At 36.0% G+C, this 26,079-nt stretch overlaps 1 protein-coding gene across 6 annotated transcripts in view; it reads left to right on the top strand.

Annotated features, from left to right (window-relative positions):
* OTUD7A (OTU deubiquitinase 7A) overlaps positions 1-26,079 on the top strand; it is a 148,237-nt gene that overhangs the window by 55,075 nt on the left and 67,083 nt on the right. For 5 of the 6 annotated variants that reach the window (XM_075505823.1, XM_075505824.1, XM_075505820.1 and 2 more), the window contains one exon: positions 16,856-16,988. The exons of the other annotated variant lie outside the window; for it this stretch is intronic. The gene's annotated coding sequence lies outside the window, so the exon portion shown is untranslated. The remainder of the gene's footprint in view (positions 1-16,855; positions 16,989-26,079) is intronic. 6 annotated transcript variants of the gene reach the window in all.

Genomic DNA, 26,079 nt, shown 5'->3' on the forward strand with positions numbered 1-26,079 from the left:
ATCTCAACCGTGAAATGTCTCTCAAAGAGATGAAAAAGGTATCCTTGACCAATACTGCTTTCCTTTCTTAAGTATAACAGCTGAACGAACTGGTTGTGCATTCTGCTGTTAGCAGTGTGCTCTCTTGTGCTTTGGCATATACGGTCTTGTTTTTCTGCTGCACTGTTTTATGAAGTCAATAGTCATTCATAAAGATCTGGATTTCTACATGTGGCAGTTGTGAAGTTGTTTGAATGTACAGTATTGATCTGGGGACCTGAAATTATTTTTGTCAGTTCTTCTGTTTTCTTTCCTCGTTGAGTTATAATTACCCGAATATTATCTGATACAGTTTAAAGAGAAAATAATTTTCTTCAACTTTTCAGGGGATGGAGTAAGAAGATAAATATAGATCTGGGTAATAGTTCCATACTGAAGAGTGTTCTTTCTGACCACACAGATTCTGAGTAGTAAGATTTTCATACAGTCTAGAAAAAGAGAGATGACAAAAATACTTCCTTACAAGCAAACCTTCATACCAAATACATGTAAACAGACTGGATTGTGTGTGGATGAAGTCAAGCAAAGAAGCAAAGTTAGAATTCACAAATCTTTCTTTCCTACTTTCAAGTCTGAATTGTGTCCAGATGCTGTTTTTTTTCCCTCTGACTACCAAAGGTCTCTTCTTGAATATAGATTTGTCTGTCTCTCCCTTTCAGAAGTGGGACTTGATGTACTAAACTATCTTAAGGCTCCTGAGCTATTGCTGAGCTCATCAGTTGTCTCTCTAGCTGATGCACAAATATTTTCAGAACTCCACCCTCCTCTGTGAGAAATGTTTTTTTATTTAAGCTGTTGAGGATTAAGAATGATATTAGTAAAATCTTTCGGATTCTTGCTGAAAATTTTGTAAGTATCCAGTTAGATCGTGGAGAAAAAGCTGTATCCAAGTGTTGCATATAGAATGTTTTCTCTGGAACCATTGTCACTTTAAAAGTCCTTGTGAGTTTGGACACTGCACTCAGCATCTGCAAGTCCCTGTCTTTCTACTCGGGTGTCAGACTAATTTTATTTGTCCTTGCCAGATCAGCAGCACTGAACAGATTGCATTGCTCTGTTCTGCTGGGGCAAAGTCAATCCACGTTAATGGCTTCTTTAATCTTTTAAAAGTGATTATTTTATTTGGGGCAGCGACTCCAGCCAATTCCAGTCTCTTGCTAGTGATAGTGGTCAAATAGAGATAAGCAGTGCCTGCATAAGACAAGTTAGACCCTAATCTTTCCACATTTTGTGCCTAATTTAACTGAAAAAAATTCTAAACTTGGTTCTCAGGAGTCATAACATTGCATGGCTCATGTGGTTTACCTTCTCCAACCTTGATTTCAGGTAATACTGCCTAGCACTCTCTATGCTATTAGATGTTGTGTACCTAATCTAAGCCAAGTCTATCTGATGTGTCTCATCTAGGCACCTGAAGTATCTAATTCTATAGTATACTTTTGTTAGATTTTGCTTTTCAAGGACTAGGAAATTACAGTAGACCAGGGAACCTGCAGATCTGAAGAAAAAGGAGGAAATTAAATGATCTATTATTCCACCTTACATTGCTAATCTAAAAATCTTTTGATGGCAAAATTCACTTCTAAGCATTTAATCATTTGTTGCAAAAATAGATCCTTCTTGGATATTCCTTTTACCAACTTTACAGAAATTATTTCTCTGTGTGTTCCCTGATACACGACTTGGAAAAGAAAACCCTGGCTTAGGTGGCTAAAGCTTAAAGTCACAGATGCTGTTGTGTTGCTGTCTTGAAACTGTAGCTTGTGCTGTGTAAGCCCTTCAGTTCCTACTAAGCTCAATGTCTGCTTTGACAAGGGGGTTTTCTGGGTTATAAATAAGCCCAAGTGTGTCTCTCACCTCCCGTCCCCGTCCCCTCAATGCCTGCTCTGGGCACCAAAGAATTCTGATAACTTCTAGTTTGTTTTACAAATCTCCATCAGAGGTCTGCTGTCTCCTGCAGGGCTGGTAATGGTATCACCCGAAGCATAACAAACTACTGCTTACAAGTTTCTAGGAAACTGCCTTCTTTGGGATGTAAGCAATGTCCCAGAACTTTCCAGTAATGAGGAGGTGGTTATCAATAGAAAACAAATCTCACTTTTAATTTTCTGATGCAGTTAATATAACTTGTAGTCAGAGTGATCAGACCGAAATGTTATTCCATTTTATTTAAGTGTCATCTTGGCTATTGCTGTGGTAGTATTTTTACAGAAGTATGTTGGCTTATTATAGAACAGTGGCATTTGGTTTTGCAAATAACTGCGACACATACCTGTCACTACAGGCAGCTTACTCTTTAACTCATCGTTTGGCAGTTACTGTTAATTTTAGGCTAATTTAAGATTATGGACCATTTGATTGTAGACTATTTGAATTTCAATATTAAATTTGTCTTAGGAATCCTCATTAAGATACAATTAATAAAGACTAACTGCTGTATTGGGATACTCGGGCTGCTCTGCCTAATGTGGGTGGAAGTAGAAGTGTGTTTTAATTACAGACAGTGCTCTGTCATTTTGAGATTTAATTGCTAGTTGGATTGGTTATTTTAATAACTGTCTATTATGAGACAATTTTGCTCCCTAATAACAACAATATTGTTATTGTATGTGGTACATACTGTCAGTGAGTGCAAACATGGAGCTTTGCTTTTTCAAGTGTAGAAAACATAAACATTGTAGTTCATGCTCTTTACCTCTGGTATATGCCTTTACAGGTTTCATTACTCATATTATTTGTGTGAACTAGACTGATTTACTTAGTCCTCATGAAATCAAAATACTTTTGCTAGTTACCAGAAGTAGAATAAAATACTTCTAAGCCCCATTCCATAGTGAGAAATGAGACTCATCCTCTTTTGTACAAACTGTATAAATCATGTTTTTCACCACTGGTAGAAGCCATGTCTGTAAGGCAGTAACTTCACATAGCTTTTCAGGCCAGTGTATCCAAACAAAAATTCATGTCTTAGTAAATTCTATCCAAGGTAGGTTCTCATGGAACTCCAGGAAATTCTGGTTGTCTTGAAGATTCCTTTTCTGCAGTAAAGCTGTGTTTTTCCAAGGTTTTAGACCTGGATGAGAAGAATTAAATATATACTTTACAAAAATAATACATGTTCTCACTGGACAGTCCAATCATCAGGATGTATTTTTAAGAAAAAAAATACTGACTGATTCAGTTTAGAGCAAGAGTCTGTCATTCTAAAGAAATCCATCTTGATCTAAGAAGGCCTTAATATATTGTAACATGGAAATAAGATAGAGCAGTAGAAGGATACAGTTTAAATATTTCATGCAGTATAAAGACTTTATAGTACTTAAACACTCCTCCCTTTATAGTTATTTAGCCTGAAGTCCATGAGAATTTCTATTCTGTTGTTTTTACTGTTAATAATATGATGCGCATATTAGTGTAGTGTCTGCAGACTTAGCTAATAGACAGTGGCTACATGATGAAAATATGATCTTTGTCTGTCTCGAAGTATTACTATTTTAGATAAGGTGATTAGAAACTCCAAGTTTCTAATTAAACCTTTAAAATCAGGACAGTTCAAAATAAATGTCATCTATTCTAGATGCTGCATGGGCTCTGTAATAAATTTTTAGCATTGCAGAACCAGACTATAGCCCAACCTAAGTTCATTCAGATTCACATACTTATAAGTAAATTCATGTAGTCTTGAATTACCCCTCTTGCAAAGACAAAAAGAATTTCAGTAAAATTAGACAAAAACTATCCATACCTGATCTCTCAGTTTTATTCATGTGTATAAGGGCGGAGAGCATACGGATGGAGAAGTTGGTACTGTTTGTATAGCTAAAAAAAGAAGGAGTTGATATGTTGATAGAGAAGACTGGAAGTAACTCTTTTCCAAGTAAATCATCTTCTCTCACATTTCTTCTTGAATTACCTCCATATATTTCAAGCATGAAAAGCTGAGACTGTTGGTTTCACATGGATGTTAAAAATCTTTGGACACTTTATCCAGAGAGAATAAAATCCTTTTGAGTAACTAAAGTAAGTTTCAGTGTAAATTAGACCAGTAAGATTCTAAAAAAGTCTCTTCATGGAGCAGTTAATTCTTTACAGAGGACTAGGGGATCTTTAACACTCTTAGAAGGTGAAATGACGTTTGGCAAATAGTAGGTTTCAAGACTGAAAAGGGTCAAACACACTGTGGTTAAGTTCCAGACACTTATGTCCTGGTCACGTTTTGCTAAACTTGGAACTGAGTCAACATCCTTTGCAAAATGTGTACTGCATGTAATTATGTTCCATATATTGTTTCACTGGAGGCTGTGAGATTTGGCTGTTTCATTTTTGTTTTTCAGTTATTTATTGTTGCTGTATCATAAAAATGAATTGTGCACTGGTGGTGTAATAAACTAACAAATGCCTTATTTGTCTTATTAAACAGGCAGGGATTAAAAGGATGTCTTATTAAAATATCTTTGTTGAAATGTTGCATAAGTAATTGGATAAATTTTTATGGTGAGGTATTTTATTTTGTGAGGGAATGATCTTTCCCTTTATGCAGAAATTAAGAAAGATTTGCACTCTTCAGTGATTGTTGTTAACAGATTTTAATACATACAAAGAAAAAATTTCAATAAATTTTTTCATTGATTCTGAAAGCATCTGCTGAATTGCTCGATACTATGATGGAACAAGACAATTTGTTAAATACGCTTCTGATTCTTGTGATGATTAAAGCATCACCAAGGGGAAGACGCCACCCAAGAGGAAGCCGGTTGTCTCTTCCCTGTATCTCTTACTTGGTGAAGCCATACTAGTTACTACCCATGGTTATCAAGAACAGCTGCTGCAGTAGGAAATGACAGGACCTTAAAAATACTAAGGTATGCTTGTGTGTTCTTGAATGCCATCTGAGTTATCTGCAATACTTCTTGTGAATCAGGGATACTCTGTAAGTTGCTGAGGTTGGAACCACTCATGAGAGCAATAAAAATAACAAAGTAGACAGCTGTCCAGTTGCTTTATCTGTTGTATCAAATCTTTTGCAGTATAGGAAGGGCAAGCACTGGGGGAATTCCCATTGTGCCTGTAAAAAGAATAGAAAAAATATGTCTTATTAGAAAGAATAAGAAAAGGGCATAACACATTCTAGTATTTATGCAGATAACTTTTATTTGAAAGCTGGAGCTAAGAAGAGCTGTATGCAAAATAGCTTTATTCTTCCTAAAAGTTCAGCTTCTAAAAGCCCAGCAATTGAAAAAAGGGATTATAAGTGATTAAATTGGTTTGGTAAACAGTGTTATAGTGAAAACTGAGATGCACTGTGCCCGTTAATTTCCAGGCTGTGTTCTTGGACCAGTGAGACAAAATCTCCAATTTCTCATGCAGTTACTGAAAAATAGGTATAAGAGTCAGTTTCTTCAAAGAAAGAAAAATGATAAAATAACTTCTGTTGCACAGGGGAAAAAAAAAAAGCTATCTCCCTGCAGTATAAGGAAACACTAATATATGTATATTTAGTATTTAATTGTTGGTACAGATATTTAAATACTACACTACCATTTCTTGTAATGTCTGAATTCATCCAACATGTTGAAAAATTGATTGCAATTTTAAAGCAATATATGTAACAGGGTATTTATAAGATGTGACTTTAAGCATCTTCCTGGAATTAAGAACCTAGACTCCCAAAATAGTTAATGGAGACTCCAAAGCACAACTAGAGCACCTAAGTAGAGCCTGTCTACATCTGATAACTGTCCAGGGAGAACTTCAGATCTCCATTTGCAGATTGACTTGTTTGGCTACAGACTAGGGGTTCTGAAATTCTTGCACTGTGTTTTTTCCATCTCTTGGTAAGAAGAAAGGCTGATGAAATGGGTAAACCTTCAACTCTGCCATTGGGATTGATAAACAAGGGTTATGCTGAGCTGGAAATGAAGTTTTGAAATCAGACATCACTGGATAATGTTATGCTAGCAAACTCAACAGGCATGCAGTCTTGAACTGATATCAAGTGTCATAAAAAGGGGAATGCATTTTTAGCCTGCTTTTCTGACAGTCTCTCTAATGAGACTTATGCCCACCCATTTGTGAATCATTCTTCTCAGTTCCCCTGAAACCGTTGTACAATTTGAAAAATAGTTAGAATTGTCAAAGTTAATAAAATTCTTACAAAATTTGTGAAAGTCTGTGGCTGGTGGAGAAGAAAGACTGAAACTAGAACTGTACTGTTTTCTACACTGTTTGACAGCAGTTGTCTGGACAGTCTAGTGCATACGTGGTTCTGGACTAACTCTGGGATGTGCTGGTGGCCGCAGAAATTTAGGATATTAAAGGACAGAAATCCAAAGAAAATGAGGCTTCCTTCTTTCTGCTGCTCACAGAACAATTTCCTGCAAAGCTGATAGGATTTTCCAAATAAGTTTTCTACATCTGGAATTGATTTATTGATTCTTTGAATTCATAGATGTTAAGTGTGCCTCAAAGCATGCTGGTATTTGTATGTTGTTATTAACTAAAGGTAGATAGATGGGTCCAGACAAAACTGAGAGATTGGCACCTGCAGCATTGAGAGCTGCTTCCTGTTTCTGAAAAATGTTGGAGCTATTTGTAAATCCAGAAGGTCACAGGACTGTATGTTGCTTCTCATGCTTATGCTTGTTAGCGCAGCTCCTAGTGTGCTCTTATAATGAAGGTTATTCCTAGCTTTCACAATCAAAATGCTGGTTTTCTTTTTTTAAGGCCTAGTGTCCTTGTGCAAGAATACTGGATATTTTTTCTTCACTGAAGCAGTGCAGCAAATTGCAAATGATGTATAAAACTTAAGTATTTATCTTCACTCTTCGCTATTTCTCTTCAGAGTAAATAGTATGTGTTGTGCTGTTTGATATTATAGTCAGCTTAGTCGTGTCCAGGAGAAAGTTGAGAGAAGTGAGAGCAAAAGTGCTATGACAACTAAACCCCAAACTTCATCTTTATGCCTCTACATAAAGTGAGCAAGGTAGCTGAAAAAGATTTCAGTATTTTTTCGGACTGTTTGAAATACAGTTGCGGGAGAAGAAAAGCGACTGCAGTTCCTCCCTGCTCTTCCTTACCCCCATTAGCACTCTTTAGAGCAATGTATACTCTGCATTTTTCCTGCGTTCAGCCAAGGCAAGGTGAGTCTATTGACCTATCTGCAATCCTTTCATTGCGAACATTACTTCATTACTTCTTTTCCATGTTAGGAAGGCAAAGTGATATAATTCTAGCAGTTCAGGTCCTTTCCTCAGCCAGGTTTCACCAGTACGAAACTTAATGCACTTCCGCTATACCAGTCCTTAACTTTTTGTCTCCATATGGAAAAAAAGGCCCTTGCTGAAGTCTTTGTTTCCACAGATGCATGCGACTTCATCTCAGTAGTGTTTAGTGGATAGATGAGTTCATGGAAAGAACAGAGAACAACGTGAGGAAATCTGTCACTTAGTAAATTCTTGTAGTGGTTTGGAAAAGGACTGGTAGGTTCAGGAGGTCTTCCCAGGTCAGCTTTCAGCGGTGACACCAGCTGGGGTGACATTCTAGAAAGTGTCTGACTTTTAAGAGGTAAAGTATTATGGGAAAATTTACTGCTTATCTTTAAGTAGCAATGACAGTAATAATATAAATTCTCTGAATGTCTTTCTCTTTGAGGGCATGGTACTCAGAGCTTTTAATTCTATCATGTGAATTATAGAGAAAATAGAGCCAGATTTTCAACCTCCTGCTGGAGGTTGTTTACATAATTTTAGGCCTTTTGGCTATGGCTTTACTTTAGGAGACTGACAGTCTAATTTAATCAAGCAGATGTGGATTTGTATATGTGGACTAGATATTCAGTCACATAAGCTGTGTAAAAAATCACAGGTCAGATTCAGGACTGTTTGAAGTTGCCTGAGAAGTTCTTTGCAGGTAAATATCTTTTGGATGAAATCTATTTGTGAAAGTGGAGTTTTTTCTTCCTTTTTGTTAAAGCCCCTAGTCTTTAGAGATCATCATCATAGAAAACATTGAGGTTATACATAAGAAAATAGTAGCTGCTGTGTAGTTTGAGTTGCATATATTAAGTTGCACATAACCAGATCCATTTCTATATTTATTAAAACACAAATACTGGTGGCATGAGCTTAGTTCAGATCCAAGTTTAAATATTTGACTAGTTGATGGTAATGACCTGTTTTTTTCCTGACACCACCACTTTGATACTAGTGCTTGAAAAAACCAAATTATTATCCACTAGATAAAGTTCAGCTAGTACCGTTTTACATTTTAAAGTACTATGAACTCCCCATAGATGGTTTGCTTTTCAGTGTCTACTGACTGCAGCTCCCAGAAATTATGTCTGTCATGAAATGGAGAATACTGCTGGTTAATTGACTGGTTCAGCAAACTGAAAAGCAAGATGTTTTTCCAAAACATTTGTAAATAAGAGAAAAGCTGTCTCAGATGAGCGAATACTGCACGTATTCATTGTCTAGCAAACTGACTGATTTGGTGGAATGTGACTGACATAAACAATAAAAACATAATTTTTCAAGTAGGTTTCTGCAAAACTAAACAGGGAAATGAGAGTAACCCTGTTTCTCTGCTTCTTGCACTGTGGTTGGTCACTCCTTAAGCCACCATTTTGATCAGCTCATTTTTTGCAGGCGATGGAAGAACATGGTTTCAAGCAAAATCTTTTTTTTTTTCCTCCTTTTTTCCCTTTTATGTGTTCTATAGTCTTGCCTGTTGGTTGAGTATCTGTCTTAGCAAACACTACTGATCTGTTCTTGTGGGACCAACTCCCCGCATCAAATAATAGGTTTTCTCTCTTTCCCTCCCCTCCCCCCCAGCTGTTTGTATTTCATATGATACCTAACTGAAATTATAGATCATCATTGAAATCATTCCTGCTCCACCTCCACATCTTTTTATTTTGAACCAAGAGTTGTTACTCTTGGATTCTTTCATTCTTCCTTGGTTTTCTGGCTAATAAGCAGACCTGCTAGTCAGGAAGAGCAATTTTCTGCCATTCTTCTTTGAAAAACTTCTAATAAATTGACAGTGTGTATTGTCCAAAGTGATGACACATTGTTTCTAAAAATAATCAGCAACAACTCCCAATCAGCTTTGCTATGCATTTAGCTTCACATCAGCAGCAAAGCAGAGGAGTTTGATCAATGTGTCTTTAAAATAAAGACAAAAAAATTAAATGTGTGAAAGAGAATGTCACTTTGGATAGCTTCAAGGAATTTTTGTTTTATAAATCTGTCTACTTTCCAGGCCTTTTTTATTATAAACAGCAGACAAAAATAGAGGTATTTCTGAAATCCATGTGTTCAAGATGTTTAAAAAATATATAAATAATTCCTTCTGCAGTAGATTGAACTGAAAGATATGTGCTGAAGCTTGCAGTAAGCTCTACAAAACATGTTCTAATTCCTTAGAGTGATGTTGTCATCGCGTTTGTTGACTAAGGCTCAAGGAGAATACAAATTCTGTTGTATTTTCCCCTCTTTTCTGTCTAGTAGTCTATGATGAGCAGTTTGTTTCAGAAGAGATTGGTCTTCATTTAGTTTACAGGCACTGTTTGCATACGTGAATTTGGTACATAAGTTAAAAAAAACCAGGCACTGTTATTTTCTTTAGCTGTTGCCTGTAGACATTAATATTCACTGTGGTGGAGGGTTTCATTCCCCCACCACCAGGCTTATTTTGCAATCAATAGCAATTTCCTTTTTTTTTTTTTTTTTCCTGGCTTTCTAAATTTCCTGTGTCGCACACTGGTATTTAATTCCAACTGTGTCCTGCTTTTCATAGAACGTAATAATAGATGATGACGACAGTGGCAATTAGAACTAATGGTCTACTTCTTAGAGATGTTGAATGTCCATTAATCCTGTTGAAGTTGGTCAGAAATGTTCAAAAGCTCTCAAAAATCAGGCTGCACTATTTTAACATCAAACTTCAAATATCTGTTAGTTGCTCATGCTTTTTTTTGTGTACAATTCTTCTGCATGTTTCCTTATAACACTTTCCTTGATTCATCAGCTTCCAATTCTCCTAGTTGAGCCTGAGTATTTCCTGTTAATTATTATTAATTTTTTTATATTGCCTGAATTACAGGAAAAATTATAAATGCAAAGAGATTATCAATTTTTATTGATAGTGGTAGCTATCTGTAGAGGTAGCTATAGCTTGTTTGAGGTAACATACGGAATGTTACCAAATTGATTTGACTAAATGAAAGAGGGATTTTCTTGCTGCTGAAGGCATCTTATATTTTCCTTAAGTTTCAATGAACAGCCATTCTTAATACTAGATATGTCCACACTGGACACTAGACATGTCACTAGACGTTTTGCTTGAAAATGAAGTGAAATTTTATAGTTTGCTAATATGTATAACCATGTCTGAAAAGGAGTTGCAACACAAAAAAGAATCAGATTCCAAGAAAACCGCAGAGAATTATAATAGTACAGTACTGCTTTTGCCTTTATTTTTAAAAAAGATCTGCATGTTTTGTGTTGTCACTTGGAGGGAAAAAAAAAAAAACACCAAAAAAACCCAAAAAAACAATCTTTAATAAGCCAGGACAAAGGCACAGATGACCAAGCTCACTGTTTTGTTATTTCACTGGAGAAAAATGTTTTCACCTCCTCCTGTTGTCCCCCCAGGACATCTCTAATTGGAGTTTGAGAGGTCTCTGACAAGTTTTGAAAAATATAGTTAGCATATGTCTTGTCTTCTCGAATAATTTCTATACTGGTACTTCACAGCAGCATATAAATTAATATATGCTCCTCATATGAACTGGACTAATACTGCTAACATCCTCAGAGGCTAGAAGTTTGCTGTCAGAGATAGCATTGCAAATCCACCTTCTGTGGGTACTTATTTGTAAGTCAACCCTGATTTGATTTTGTCAATTACAGCAGTCCTCCAAACAAATTAATTTATATCATCAGGCACACTTTTTATCCAGTGCAACTGTAGCTGCATGTGATTGTTGGTCACAGAGAAATCCACCCTCCTCTTTAAGAAACATTTAATGTATCAGTAGAAACCTTTCATGTAGGCCAAACTTGAGGCGTTCAGCCTACTGCAAGGTGTTCCTTTGACATTGCTTTTCACGTGGTACAGATATCTATTATTTCTTTCCCTAGGACTCAAAAGAGAGACCTTTTAAACTGCAGGAGGATGTCACTCAGCAATTTCTTCAGGACTTAATTCAGAGTTGGTACTTTTCTGCTTGGATAGTTGAATAAAACTTGCCACATTTTTCCCTTTCCACCATGAAAAGTGATCTGTTGAGTTGGCATTGAAAATAACACACTTATACCATTCTGTCCTCCCCTACCCTGGCAAAAAGTTTTAGAAATACACCGTAATTGAAAAAAACATGGTGTTTTTCCCTAACCCTGATACTAACCTGCAGATTTTTAACATAAGCAAAGATTCCAAAAATGGAACATGGTGTATAAGAATTGTGCTTTAATCCTGATGTAGTGACTGTAGGAATGAGTGTCTTCAGAGTACTTAAAAGAGGTTAGTATCCGTTATAATTGAGTATAGTCATATTTCACTTCTTTCTCAGTATAAAATGCGATGCATGACCTTCACTGCATGACTGTCCTACAGCTTGACACCCTGAGCTGAGGAAGAGTTCAAGATTCAGGTTCTGATCAGCTACATGACAAGCTGTGACTGCTCAGCCACCAGCATAGCTATTGAGTTGTTTAATGGCCTTTAATACTACATCTGTGATATATTGTCCTGTACTATTCAAATGAGAGGAGGATTGCTTTCTCTCTAGGGTTCTGATGCATGGTTTTCAGTTTTCCTAATGGGTTCTTCACAGACTGTCAATTACGTAGTTTAAGTGAAACACATGGTTGCTATATTTAAATTACGCATCTTCAAAATGTTGTGAAATGAATCATTCCAGATTCCACATCTCATATCTTTATTTTCTCCTTTGTATCTCTAGTTATTCTAAAAATCTTGGACATGACATTAAAGCATAGTTTTTAGTAGGAAAAAGAATTAAGCCTTCTATTCTTCTTAGTTTAGTTTTCCAAATTAAATGCAATAACTGAGGAACTTCATGTTTCACAGAGATGTGGGTGGGAGTCACAGGATTAGGGGAAATTACCAATTCTGTTTTGCTGTATAATATGTCTGTGTGAGCTCTTTCCTGCTGTAGCTTGTTTAGCTGCCGTATACACTGAGGTGATATGCTTACTGTTGAATTCCAGTACATTATATGAATGCCTGGCGAGCTAGTAACTTGCTATTCTTTCTACATTCTTTCTACACGCATCTAAGGACTTACAAGGACTTGCTTTTTGTACGTAATCTGAATCTCAAAAGTCCAATTCTGCAGTTATTTTTGGGGTACTTGTAAGAGAGGGAACTTTCCCATCAGTCTGTCACTGAAGCTTGTGGGATGAACCAATTGGTGGGATCAGTATTTTCAAGGGGAACATGGAAAAATCACCATTATGTGTTTTGCCTTGATGTGAGGAACAACGCAAAGTGAAGAGTAACAGACAGTCAAGCCTTGTGTTTAAAATAGCAGCTGAATTGTCTACCTCAAAGCATGAATACGCTGAAGACTCCATTTTAAAAGGCTATACTGAACTCTTAATGTGTTGACTGTGCACTTGACATACATTTAAGCATTTGAGCCTTTCTCTAATGTCCATGTACAAGAAGATAAAGGATGCTTGGAGAATTGTATCAATAAGACTGTTTATACAAAGCTCATACTGCTAACACTTTTGATGTCCTTTAAGCTTCTGCCTTCATATCTCTGTCAGCTCAATCCACTGCACACATTCCCTGAGTCAAACTAGCATAAGCCAAGGAGCGGAGAAATGTGTTCCATTTCTCACATGGAAGAACCACTAGTTAGGGTAAATAAGAATTTTTCTATCTAGAGGAGAAATCTTTTCCTTCATCAGTAAATTGTGACAGAGTATAGAGACTTAGAACATAGATGAAGTGATAGATGTTTCTCATGCAGTGGTTACAAAGAGATTTCAAGTGATGAAGGTTCAGTACAAAAAGAAAATCTGTTTGTGCTAGCACTTAAGACTGTGCTCAAGAACTGGTCATTAAAAAGATCACCAAAGTGCTGCTTTACCCTGGGGAATAACATAACTGTCAAAGGTGTCTGCAAGAAACATTAGCCAGTCATAGATCTTTTGTAGATGAGCTATAGGCAGATGCTGTGTGTCAAATTTTGTACACACTTCCCCCATGGTTTTCAACACAGACATCTGCAGGACATGGCAGAGCCACTTCCCATAACTAGAATAATAATTTTTTCAATGCTTGTCATTTCTCTTTAAGAGGACCTGCATACTGACAGTGGCCATCTCTAACATAAAAACCTCTTCCTTCAGGTGATCTTGTTATCACTTCTTAAATATTACTGCTTCCTTATTATTATAGACATCTTTTCCTTCATGTGTTGCTTGAGCTAAATGAAGTCTTTGCAAAGAACCACTGAGCAATGTAACTGTAGGTAAGGCCTTGTTCTGAATGTAGAACTTACACTGAGGAAGCCTAGTCTTAACAGAAACTAAGCACAAAGCTGATGTTATAAAAGATAATGTTTTTGTCTTGTCCTAAAACTACTTCAGACTGTATGCATGAAACAAAAATAATGGAAGTGAGCACACACTTGAGACTTTGTGGGGAGACACTGATCCAGGTTCAACAGAATATAAGCAGAGAAGGTTTTCAACTCTGTGTAGCTGGTCCTAAGCTGCTGAGAAGATTGTAGAAAGTATTTCAGTCCTGTGTCAGAAGTAGAAGTGGAAAATGGGATCCTTTTTGAGTTTAGGACAAGGATTGCATGAGAGTCTCAGAAGAGAATTGAGGTACTTCTAAAAACTGAGTGGAGGAAGCTTCTTCAGCTCCTTGTCAGTGATTACTTTGAAATGTCAGACAAAAACAGGGAAAAACTGAGAAAGTTACTGTGAATATTCATTCTTAATGAAGAATACTGCCGTCTGGCCTCAGCTGATATTGCTAAGACTCCTTCTTACCCTCAAAAGACCTGTCTGAGATAAAGTTATTTGTTTTGAAATATATATGTAGCATCTTTAATCTTTGTTTCCTCATTTTCTTTGCTAACTTCACACACAAGTCATTGCAGGAGCCATGCAAATGTAAAAAGATAAATTCAAAATTTGTCCCCAGAATTATAAAGGAATTGCAGCTGAGATTACACTATGAACGTTTTGATAGCTAATGATAATTTTATTCTGTATATTTATATCTCTGTATAATTTGTCATGGACCAAGTTGTGGACCTATGGGGAGCATTCTTCAGTTTATTGGCCCACTATACAGGGGAACACAACAGACAGAGTAAGCAGTATTTAAGGTTGATCTTAAACTGAGTATTCACAGCAGCTAACCTTAGCCTATGCTTGCTCTGTACTCAATGGGTAAAGAGAAGGGAGAAGGCTCTTTCAGAAGGACTATTCATAACAACAAAATTAAGTTCTTCAGATCTAAGTGAGCCTTAATGTTCAATTCCTACATAGATTATGATTATAATCTCCCATACGCTAGGCCATTTGTAAGGAAGAGTAAGGAAGAACTTGCATTTCACAGAATGACTGAAGAAATTATTTGCAGGGATAGCAATAACTGCTATAAATCTCACTGAACGTTATGTATAAGCTTGAATTTTTGCACACTGTACTATCAAGTTAAAGAAAGTGTTCAGTGAAACAGATAAAAACTAAAAAAAAAAACCCAGAAAACTAAATAAATTCTTGAAGCTACAGTGTGCATGTGTGAGAAATGCCAAAAAGGGCTGAGCTATGTGCGTTTCCTTGTGCCCTAACAATCATAGTATCCCTAGTAATCTTTTAGCTCACTTATTTACAACAGCAAACGAAATGGTATAATTTTTAGTGTAGTTTAAATGGTACATTTAAATGGTACACTGAAAGGGTTATCAAGCATTGGAAGAGGCTGCCCAGGGAAGTGGTTGAGTCGCCATCCCTGGAGGTATTTAAAAGATGTGTAGATGTGGTGCTTAGGGACATGGTTTAGGGGTGGACTTGGCAGTGTTAGGTTAACAGTTAAAGGTCTTAAAGGTCTTTTCCAACCTAAGCAATTCTATGATTTGCTAAAAAAAGTACGTACTGCAAGAACATACATTAAATCCTCTTTCAACTGAAGAAGTAGGTTGAGTGTTGGATGGAAAGGGTTTGTTTTTCTGTGCAGCTGATGTGTTAAAACTATAAAAATGTTTCTATCATTGTTTGTTAATATGTAGCTGAAAAAAGGAATATATGTTGACTGCTTGTTTATTTCCAGGGCAGTGATAAGTGTTACGTCTCCTTAGCAGAAACATCATCATTTGATTTTGAAGGCTGCATAACAGAGTTTTTAGTTATTTCCCCCATAGCTAATAGGAGTTTCATAGTGTAGATATTTCAGTTTGTTAACATGGTATACACGGAAATGTTGATGCAGATTCACACTCAATGGTTATTTCTATCCCTTGCAGTTGAATTATCTTTGAAAGTGTTAGAGCTATTAAGAGTTACTTCTCTAAGTTGATGAGGGTTTTACAATTGTTTTCTTAAGTTCTCTGAGGGTAATAAAGATGAGGATCATAAGCAAATGCGGTTTGACTGCTGCTTTTATTTCCTTTGCAATGCATGAAATGATTCTTTTTATGTTATTCTGAACTTTAAAATAATCTACTTCTGTACGAGGATATCTCTGATGTGGTAGATTCGTAAGTAAGTTCCAACAAAGAATTGAAGATCATTCTTTGCCAGATATATGATTCTTGCATGAAAATGTATCATGGCGAGGGAAAAAAAAAAGCTAGGAATCTTATTAAGTACTATATATTAGCTCACAAACACTTCATGTTACAGTTGACTTGTTGCACAGACAACTGGGATTTTTTGCATAAGGACTGTTATTTACTGAGATTTGGTTATTTCCATATATATTCTAGGAGATAATGAGAAATAATATAACGTTCTGTTTTCATATCATAATTCTCACAAATTCATAAAAATTGTGGACCTTGTTATATTTCTACCTGTTTTAAAAGCATTATCGGAAGGAATGTTTTCTGTGATGAAAGGGTTTGGGCAGATATCTGTTAAATCCTGATTTTGATAAGGCTGAGCTCAGTTACCAGCATATGAGTTTTGTGAATGGATTAAAAAAAACAGAAACAGTAAAACTGGTTGTTAAGTGCCTTTTAAAATAGTAAGGTAAAGCTTATAGTATTTGGATTATGTATTTGCAAGCAGCAGGGTTTATACTTAAGAGACAGGAGTAGATTATATGTGAAGGGAAATGCTGTTCCTTTTAAAAATAAATAAATCCCATGAATAAAGTAGTGTTCCTTCTTTCTTTGTATGTTATCCCTTTTTTCCATGAAAGAAAATGGCTATCCTAATTGAGTCTTCTCCTGGATCAGTCTTCACTAGTTCATTACCTTAAGTTTTGATAGCTTATGAGAAGAAAAACTTCCAAAGGTGTGTTTGAATCTTAAGGAAGAGAACTGTTAGAGGAATTTTTAAGCGTGAATTACCATTTTCACATAGGATAGCTATAAGGATATTTTTGCACATTCATAATTCTTTTTTTTTTTCTTAATTGTCTGGGTTGTGCCCAAGTAATCTTCTTAATGCAAATTATTATATATGGTAATTTATCTGCATTGAGAGTAATACATCCGTTAGGCTCCTAAGGTCAAAGGTGAAGTTGATTTTTGGCAGTTATTATTATTCAAATAGCATAGAATAAATACAATGATTAATATACTACTTCTTTTTTCCAGATTTCTCAGGGGACAAAATTTTGTTTATTCATACCTTCTACTGTGGCAAAAATGGATTATTTTCCTCACCAAAAACCAGCAGCATAACGCCCATCTGACACATGCCTCAAGGAACTCTTATCTAAAGTCTATTGTAAGTAAGTCAAATAAAAAACTTGCTTAAAGGTAGCTTGAATCAGCTGTGTATCTATTTGCAGCTCAAGAATAAGCAGCCTTTACAAGAGAACTAATCTTAGCAGTCTGGCTTTTCAGCAGCAGCTGTTTGTTCTTAAATGAAAGTATAGGAGGAAATAACTTGCTGTAAAGCAGAGGTTGAGGTTGAGCTGCTTCCTGACCACTGTATGCCAATGTATCATACCTGTGTGTTCTGTTCCTCTCCCCACGCCCCCCATTAAAAGTTGACTGCATTACATTGCAAATCAGAAGCTATGGGGTTATGCACGAATAACATGATCAAAAAGATTATCTGCATTGTAAATGAAGACTTAGACTCCTGTTGCTATGACAATTAATTTTAGAATTTGCCATGTAGAAATAGGGTGCTAAATAACTCAAAATGTAAGAAACAGCAAGTGGTTAAGCTGGTCTTCATTGTGTTGGTTGTTGAGCTGCATGCATTTCGTGGTGCCTATAGGCTCAAGTGTTTCATTTTTAATGCAATGCAAACTTGAAATTAATGAATTAATGAAACTCCACGTTATATATATGCAATAATGGTTATTCAGACATCTTGCTTTTTACATACTGAAGTAAATTTTATGCATGCAGAGTATTTGGATAGTATATGATACATGTTTTTGTGAGAGAAAACTGTGTTAAGATTAGAGTTTTGGCTAGCATACCTTCTTTATGAATATGTTCAATATTTGGAAACAATATCTTCTTGCAGCATCAGGAAAAATTTATAAATGAGGAAAAAAAAAGGAGAAAATTCTGAATGAGGAAAAAATCTAGCTTGTTCATATTGCTTCTGTAGAGTTATATTCTAGTGGAAGAGATGCACGTTACTTAATGAAACTTGCACTTAATAAGAGGTCTCAGATTAATATTTGAAACCCTAATTGTTATATTTCCAGTACAGTATAATACTGCCTACTTGTTTATCACTCTTCCAGATAAAAGAATAATTGATACTTGAATTTCATTTAAAATGAAGGTCTTTGTTTTAGGGAAATTCCAATTTTATCAGTGGCATTACATTTCTCTTGCACTGCTGCTTTCTGCCAGAATACAATTAACACACTATGAGGGCCCTTGTGAATAAAATAAGGGAAACACTGTAATTGCCTTACGTTCATTCTCTTTATCTGTTGTCCTATATGAAAGCAAAAACATGATAGCAATGGTGGTGTTTTATCCTGAAAAAATACTGATGAAGGGATGTAGAGGATCCTTACTTGGAAAGGCTCTGTCTCCCGCTTCTTTATTTCAGTTCTGGACCCCTATTTCTGTGGACTTCTTGTTTATCCATGACATTTTTTTCCCTCTGAGAATGTAATCATTCTTGAGTAAGAACAATAGTGTTATGAAAACCCTCTGAAGCTCCATGAAAATACAGTTGTAAAAATGTTCCAGCAGAACATCTGAGCAGATGAATTAATCCTCCTGCATGTGCATCTGACATAGGACTGGTGCAGTGCTTTTTGCTAGGCTGCCATCGGTGGTGGAGTGCAAGTAGAGGACTTCTCAGTTGTTACCAGTGTTATCAGTGACTGTAGGTGTTTCAGAAGATTTTATGGGGACTCAGATATTTTAAGGTATTGAGTGAGTGTCTCTAGCTTTCCCTAATGTTTCTTCAGTGAGAGTGTGCCATAGCTCTTAAACGCAGCATGATCTTTTCAATTTTTCTTTTCTACTTTCTTTTATCTTAGCCTCCAATACTAGGTTGTAACCTCTAATTCTTAAATAAATTGCCTCCAAAGATGATTTAGTGGTGTCCTTTATCAATAGCTCTAGCTTCAAATAATTTAAATAAATAAGCAAATAGTAGAAGTTTTAAATAAATAGCATTTCTGTAAACTGAAATGTAGCTGCGTTTTTAAAATACTTCCCAGTTGATCTCTGGACTTTGGTGGTATTCTTCCTAGAACTGAACTTAAAATAGTTGAATAATTCTCTTCTCTTGGATAGTAGCTCTTCTTCCATCGTTCCTGCAGGGGTTTAGTGTCGTGACTGAGGATTCTTCAGCATAGCTTCCCTCATTCTCTATTTTTTCACTTCTCTGTCTAATGTATCAGTTCAGGGCTTGTCTACAGAAGATACTGAGGAAAACTGATGCAAGTCAACTAAATGTAGGAATTTAAAGAGGGCAGCTTAGATCCCACCAAGTCTCTCTATGCACTCTCCCATTCTTAATTAAAGTGGCCTCCAGTGAATTTAGTTTAATTCACCTTGAAGGCAAGATGAGCCAAACCAAATCAAGGCCACATTTTACTTCCAGATGAAAGTGTTTGCAAAGGAATTTAATGGACATGGACAAATCCAGTTAAATTAATTTGGGTTAATTTTCCTGGGTCCCATTGTGTAGACAAAACCTTAGTAATAAAACCAGATTGGCACTTTTATTTTTCTTCTTTCTTGTCTTTCACCTTTTGTTCCTATAACTCTGATATTTTATTCTTGAGAAGGTGGATGGCCCATAATTGTACTAGTCACTAAATGTTGTCTTGTTATCTTACGTGTTTTAGAGTCCACGTTTTATTATTAACATATAAATACCCCACTTTGCTATCAGGTCTAGAGCATGTTACCTTTTGTTAGGTAGTTGTTATTTTGGCTGCTTCAACTAATGCCTTTTAATTCATCACTGTAACTACATCAGCTGTCAAGATCTTATCCATCCAGCAACTTTCTGAAGCATTTTTTATGGATTTTGCAGAACTGGGTGATTATTATTGCAAATAAGTTGTGACCACATGTCCCTTCTATAATGTAATTATGCAGTGCCTCTTAATGGAGTGATTTGCCATTCTGGTGGTGGAACTCAGGCAAGTGCAGCTAATTTGAATGGAGTCAGATTAAAGATGTCTGTATGACTTTGGAGCTGGTTTTCCTAGCTCAGTACAGGGGCTTTAAGGAGCGTTTTGGTGAAGCGTACAATAGCTTAAATGGTACAGTTTGTACAGATATGTTTCCTGAATAATACTTTTTTTCTTTCATTGGAGTTCTGTGAGCAGCATGGGCTTAGTTGTACAAAACAGATTGCAAAATTTAAGTCCATTTCATCTCTGATAAAAGTGTATAACATACATTTAGTTCTATGGAAGATGTTCTTCTGAGTGTGAGAATGAAAATGGGTTTCATCTTTATATTCTTGGCAGCTAAAACTGAAAGCTATTTGAAGATAAAAGTCTGTTTAAAACAAAACAGGTGCAAGGCTGGCAAAATAATCTCTAATCTAATTTGAATGGGATGAATACAAAGTGTAAAAGTAAAATACTTAAGAGATATGCTCTCTTTTAATTGGCCTTTAAAATTCTGTGTTATAGGAGTCTTAGCGTAAGTACCTACTCTTAACTTCAATTATTAAGTCCACTATGATCTGTGAGATCTGTTCTCAGAGTGCTTAAGCAGCTTTATGCATTGTGTGAAAAAGCTGCCTTGTGTCCAGTGATTCATGGTCAAATCTGAATTTCTGGTGGGCTGGAGTATCCTGCTGGTAGGCAGCATCAGTGCCATGCAAGTTAGGGCAATACTAGAGAGATTTTGTAGAAGTTGAAGGCCTGGAATCTCTGGGAACAGTGAAATCACTGCAGAGGGAGCTAGGATATAATGAGTGATCAAAAGGTGTGGATTATTTCTTTGTAACGAGTTTTGTTGGTTGTTGCTCGATCACCCAAAAGCTACTTTTGTTAGGAAACAGAGCGAGCTTCTGTTTGAATGTGTTTATTGAGACACTGTGTGTCTTTCCAACTAAAGTCATCATGTCTAGGAAAAAACCTTCTTGAGAACTTAAGAATTTTCTGGGGAAACTTGATGTCAGAATTTCTGTCCAGTTGTTTGTATTTATTTATGGTCTTGTGCAGCCTTGACAAATTAAGGTGGACATTTAAATAAATAAATCCCCAAGTCCTGGATCTTTCAGTATTTCAGGTGTGATTCAGGTACCTAAATACACACCTGATAAGTATTATAGGTAGAAATAGGTGTTTCAGCTACCTTACTTACACATAGACATGTATTGCCATTTTGAAAACCCTGTATTATCTGGGATAGCCACATGGGACTACCAAATATGACGCAGACCCATACACTTCTGGAGCAGTGGCTGAAACCCAGAATATACTATGTGATACCTAGAGTAGCACTAGCTACATACCTTGATGTGCCTGAACTGATTTCTATGTGGTTTTTTAGACTGTGCAGTCATGTTTTACCTCTGCTTTCTCCTCTTTGACATAACTTTTCTCTGAACACCTTGTGTTTGTTTTCCTCCTTCCAATTACTGGATCATGGTAAATAAATAAATAAAACTGAATTACAAATCTGTACACCTTTCTTCACATAGCTAGAGATGCTGTTGAGTAATTTGCCAGATAATTTCTCCTTTTAAATTTTGAGAGTTGCACAATGTCATACACAGCTGTCAACAGTCAGGCTGGAATTTTAAAAGACTTCATGTTATGTAGCTTCTGCTTTGGAATTTCTCTGAAATTGAGCTCTTCCTCCTGGTTATTTTTTAGTTGATTTAAAAAAAACCCAAAATCATGCTTCCAGGATGAAGTATTATAGTCATACTAATACTTGTTAACCAACCAACCAACCAACAAACAAAAAAACCCAGAAGAAAATTGTGTGCAAAAGTAGACACCTTTCAAGAAAAATCTTTTCTGTTTTTATTTCTCTGGGAAAGGTAATTATTGCTGAAATTTTCCCTTTCAGAATTCAAAGTTAGCATGTTTCAGTTTTGACTTAACATAATCACTATGGTAGATTTGTCCAAGGATATATTTTATAGAAGTAATACATAAATAAGCATTATTGATTTAGTGTAGTCACTCTAGTAGTGGATTGATTGGGTAATGTACTCATCTGCAGATGACACATGGCTTGTGGCAGTCTAAATACTGGATTCTTATTGACACACAACCCCCCTTTTGAATAACAGCAAATCTCTATTAAATGTAGTTGTCAAATTGCTGGGCCATTTAAATTCAAAGGGCAAAGAAAAAATAAGAAAATAAGCTGCTATTTCTGCAAGCAGTAAAAGTCATTTAATTATAAGTATACAAATGTATCAAGAAGATAAGAACTAAGCGACGTGAATTTATGAAGGGCCATACAGAGATTTTAATCCATTGCTATTTAAACAAATATAGATGTTAAACTGCCAAAATTTAAACCTTCAGGGTTATGGAAACAAGCAAAGAACAATGAAAAAATTGTCAAATGTGAGACTAATTAAAAGTAATTAATGTTTTCAGAAACATTTGGAGGTTTTCAAGTAAATTAGAGTGAGCATTTCAGTAAAGAGATTATTTAGGTAGCTTCTGTTTAACTCATAACAGTGTCCTGAATAGAATTATTTCCTTTTCATTTGCTGAAAATTTGAAGTACACTTTTGTAATTATTCTTAACTATCCATTAGTAGTTGTTTGCATAATTATGCAAAGTTTGGGCAAGAAGTTGCCTGTAGCTTTTGGAGGCAAAGTTTATAGATTCAAAACAAACAGGACAAGAATATACTTCATAACTTCATCTGCATTGTGCAAATGCAGGGAGATTGCCTGCTTGCCCTTTAGTTCTGTAAGCCAACAAACTGTATTAAGAAGCAATATTTTAGTTCATTTATGACTTAAACTTACTAGCTGTATCATTTTCACAGACACAAAAACCCAAAAAACAAACAAACAAACAAAACCAAAAAAAAAAAAGCCCCAACCTAAAAAAGTGTTGAGTTCTGTTCTGTTACAAGCAGGGGTTCACTCTGAGGTGCCCATAACTAAATATACCTTCAGAGATAGCTACCGGGATTAGCAGCTAGGTAGGTATGTAAAGCCAAACCCTGTACTGTCAGTGATAGAGGACCATCTTGATGGTGTAGCAGGAGAATAGTCAGTCTTGCTGAAACATGCTAGATTAAAAAGTTTAAAGGTATCTGCAGCAGACAAGTTCAAAGTGTTAAGACAGTGTTATCTTCCATACTTCTGTATCTCCTTCACTAGTGCATGATCCTAAGTGGCATTTTCTGGCTGACTGGGATCAGCAGTTACAAGTGAAACATGGAAGGCCAGGATTTGCATGTGTACATCATTTTGCAAGTTTCTCAAGCTTAAATATGTTCTAATGCTGCAAAAGGAGATAAGGTGACAGAACAGGTCTGGTCATCCATACAAAAAAATTCAACTATGCTGGATGGTACCAGCCAGATTTCATCCTAGTGCAAAATAAAGATAAATAATAAGCCAAATAGTAGCATGTTGGAACATGCCTGTGCGCTTTATTGAGGTGCTAATTTAAGACTGTGGACTGTTTTGGGGGGGTTTTTTTGGTTGGTTGGTTTTTTAAATTTGCATTTATGTATAGGGCATTGATATTATTAGTAGACTTGCCTTCTGCCACCTTGCTAATTGAAACAAAATATCCTTCTTACCTTCAACTGTCATCCTCTGAGCATAGTCTAAGAGGAAAAAGAAGAATTGACTTAGTCTATTCCTTGTGAATCTGAGAGGAAAAAGTGCATTTCAGACCAGTGACCAAATTCTACAGTTGGCAAAAAATAGCCTGTCTCCACTTTCTTAAATGACCATGCTGTGGTCTGTAAGCAGAACGCTTCTACCCCCAGCTGTCCCCCTGTCCTCTGAGAGAGCTTTTGATCTTTTCTTTTTTTTTTTTTTTTTTTAGGTTTTTTTTTTTTGTAAATTAAAATTGTGGAGGAGGATCTAAAGACCAAGGAGAGTGCTAAGTACTAAGGGAAACAAAGGAAGAATGATCATGTCAAAAGCTGTATTGCTCCTACAAGTAAAAGGCTACAGCTGTCTTTGGATAGTTGGTGTTACAGCCCGAGTTGCAAACAGTAGTTTAGCTGGGCCCCAGCTGTAGATTCCAGGTAGAAATTTGGACTGAATGGCAGTGATGCAGGCTGTGGAAGAACGGGTCTAGTTTCATTACTAGAGGGAAATAAAAACAAAAGAAAAAACACTTCAATCCTCTGATAGGATACTTGGAACTTGTAAAATTCTTGGAGAAATGCTAAGGCAGGTGATTCAAATCAGTAGCAATTGGTTCATCACACTGCCTGGGGAACCAAAGCAGCAGAGTCTTTTTATCTCTGATTTGGGCAGGATTTCGGCATGTGCTTAAAACTAAGCACATGGTTCTGTGGGTTTTTGAACCGCTACTACAATGATTTGTATAGAAGAGCTTTAGATGAATGTGACTCAATATACACTTACAGTTTACACCATACTGTTACAACTCTATAAAACATCAATGAGATTTTCTCATTGCACATACTTTGCTTAGCTCTTCGGGGATTCTTCCATTTGTCTTCAGTGTTTGGTATCTTGAACCCGTATTTCTGTTAGAATTTGGAGTCTCATATTTTAACAGTTATTTTTATCCCTGCAAAAAGTATTAATTTTTCCTGTCCCGCCAAGAATTAATAGCAGTCTAGTTGACAGGGAACAAAACAAGACGTGTTCTGGAAAATAACATTGGCTTGCCATTAGGTTCCTTGGAAAGGTAGAGAATTGTAGGTGTAGAGAATAACATTACCTTTATGTGAGCTGTTAACACTTTAATGTGTACGCATTTGCCATGCTTGCTCCACACCAAAAAAATTAAATGTGATTACATTTTTAGCAACACGGTTATATACTAGTGGTTGTTTGGGGGGGGTTGTTTGTTTTTTTTTTAATAAAACCACTTATCAGATGTATAATTATCATCAGCTTAGTAAAGATGTGTGAATTCTTATAGCTAGTGCTTACATGTTTTATCAATGGAGTGTAAGTTTTAAAAAAATGGGTCAAAGAAAAAACCCTGAGGTTTTTTACAGAGGAAAAAAACCTTGTCAACTAAGCTTAGTATGTTGTTGAGGCCATCACGTATCTTTTTTATTGATACGCTGTATTATATCCTCAATATTTACATACAAAATAAACATTTACAATATAGTCTATATTTTAATATATGCTACATGTTTGTTTATTAGAAAACCAGAAACTAGGGAGGAGAAGACTTTTTTCCAAAGAGACAATTTGTTCTTATGCCAATTCTTCAGGTATAATCACTATAACCTTTGAAAAGGGGTTATAAAATACTGCTGTGAATTCAAGGTGTTGTTTTTCACCAATACAAATTACTGTGTAAACTTGTTTTCAGGAAGAATCTCACTTTTAAACTTCTGATATTTTCTTTGCATCTGTATCTAAACCCCATCCATATGTGTATGTCCTATTACAGTAGTAAGCAAATTCCTATGTGTGTGTAAACTTCTTGTATAATTTTCCAAGTGGAAATTACAGAGAGAAAGGGAAAAGGTTCAATATAGATTTTTGTCATATAGAAATTGTTTTAATGTTGCAATGAGGACCATCTTATTCCATTGCCCAGTGAGAATAACCCCTGAAAGGGTTTCCTAGAAACTCAGCTTATTCGGTAGTGTGAAAAAAGAGGCCATAGGATTGCAAGAAAACTGTCCAGTTTTTTAAGTCTGGTTTCCTGTTACTGCAGGATGTGGTATTGTACTATTTTTTTACAATAGTTCAGTATTTTCTCCCCAGCTTCTAAGATTGTTCCCAGTGCTTCTGTCACTGGGAGCCCTGTCTTTATTTCCAGACTATATTTATTTGTGGCTTGGTGTATTTATGAAGAGCAGTCTCAATCCAGTTCTCAACCTTGTTTCATTGGCTCTGCAATCCAGGCTCTTTTAGTGACTTATCCTAAGATAAAACACTTAACTTCTAATGATCTGTAGCCTTTCACTTCACTTGTTTCAGTCTGAGGTGATCTCTCTGAAACATAAGTTATTGAACTTGCTCCCAGTATTCCAGAAGAGGCTTTGCCAATGTCTGTCTTTTGTTTTTACCTTCTAGTTCCACTTTGAATACTGGAAAACAGAAACGTGTTTGTATGAGTAATTGTTCCTGATTTTTCCAACTATATCTTGGACGGAGACCTGACTGTATCTGTACAGAAATAAAAATATATGTATCTAAACATAGAGATAGAAGTCCCCAGCTATTCAGGGGAACACTGAAACAAAGCATGATTGAAGGGTT

Source organism: Mycteria americana, chromosome 6 (genome assembly GCF_035582795.1).
Source record: "Mycteria americana isolate JAX WOST 10 ecotype Jacksonville Zoo and Gardens chromosome 6, USCA_MyAme_1.0, whole genome shotgun sequence".
Classification (NCBI taxonomy): domain Eukaryota; kingdom Metazoa; phylum Chordata; class Aves; order Ciconiiformes; family Ciconiidae; genus Mycteria; species Mycteria americana.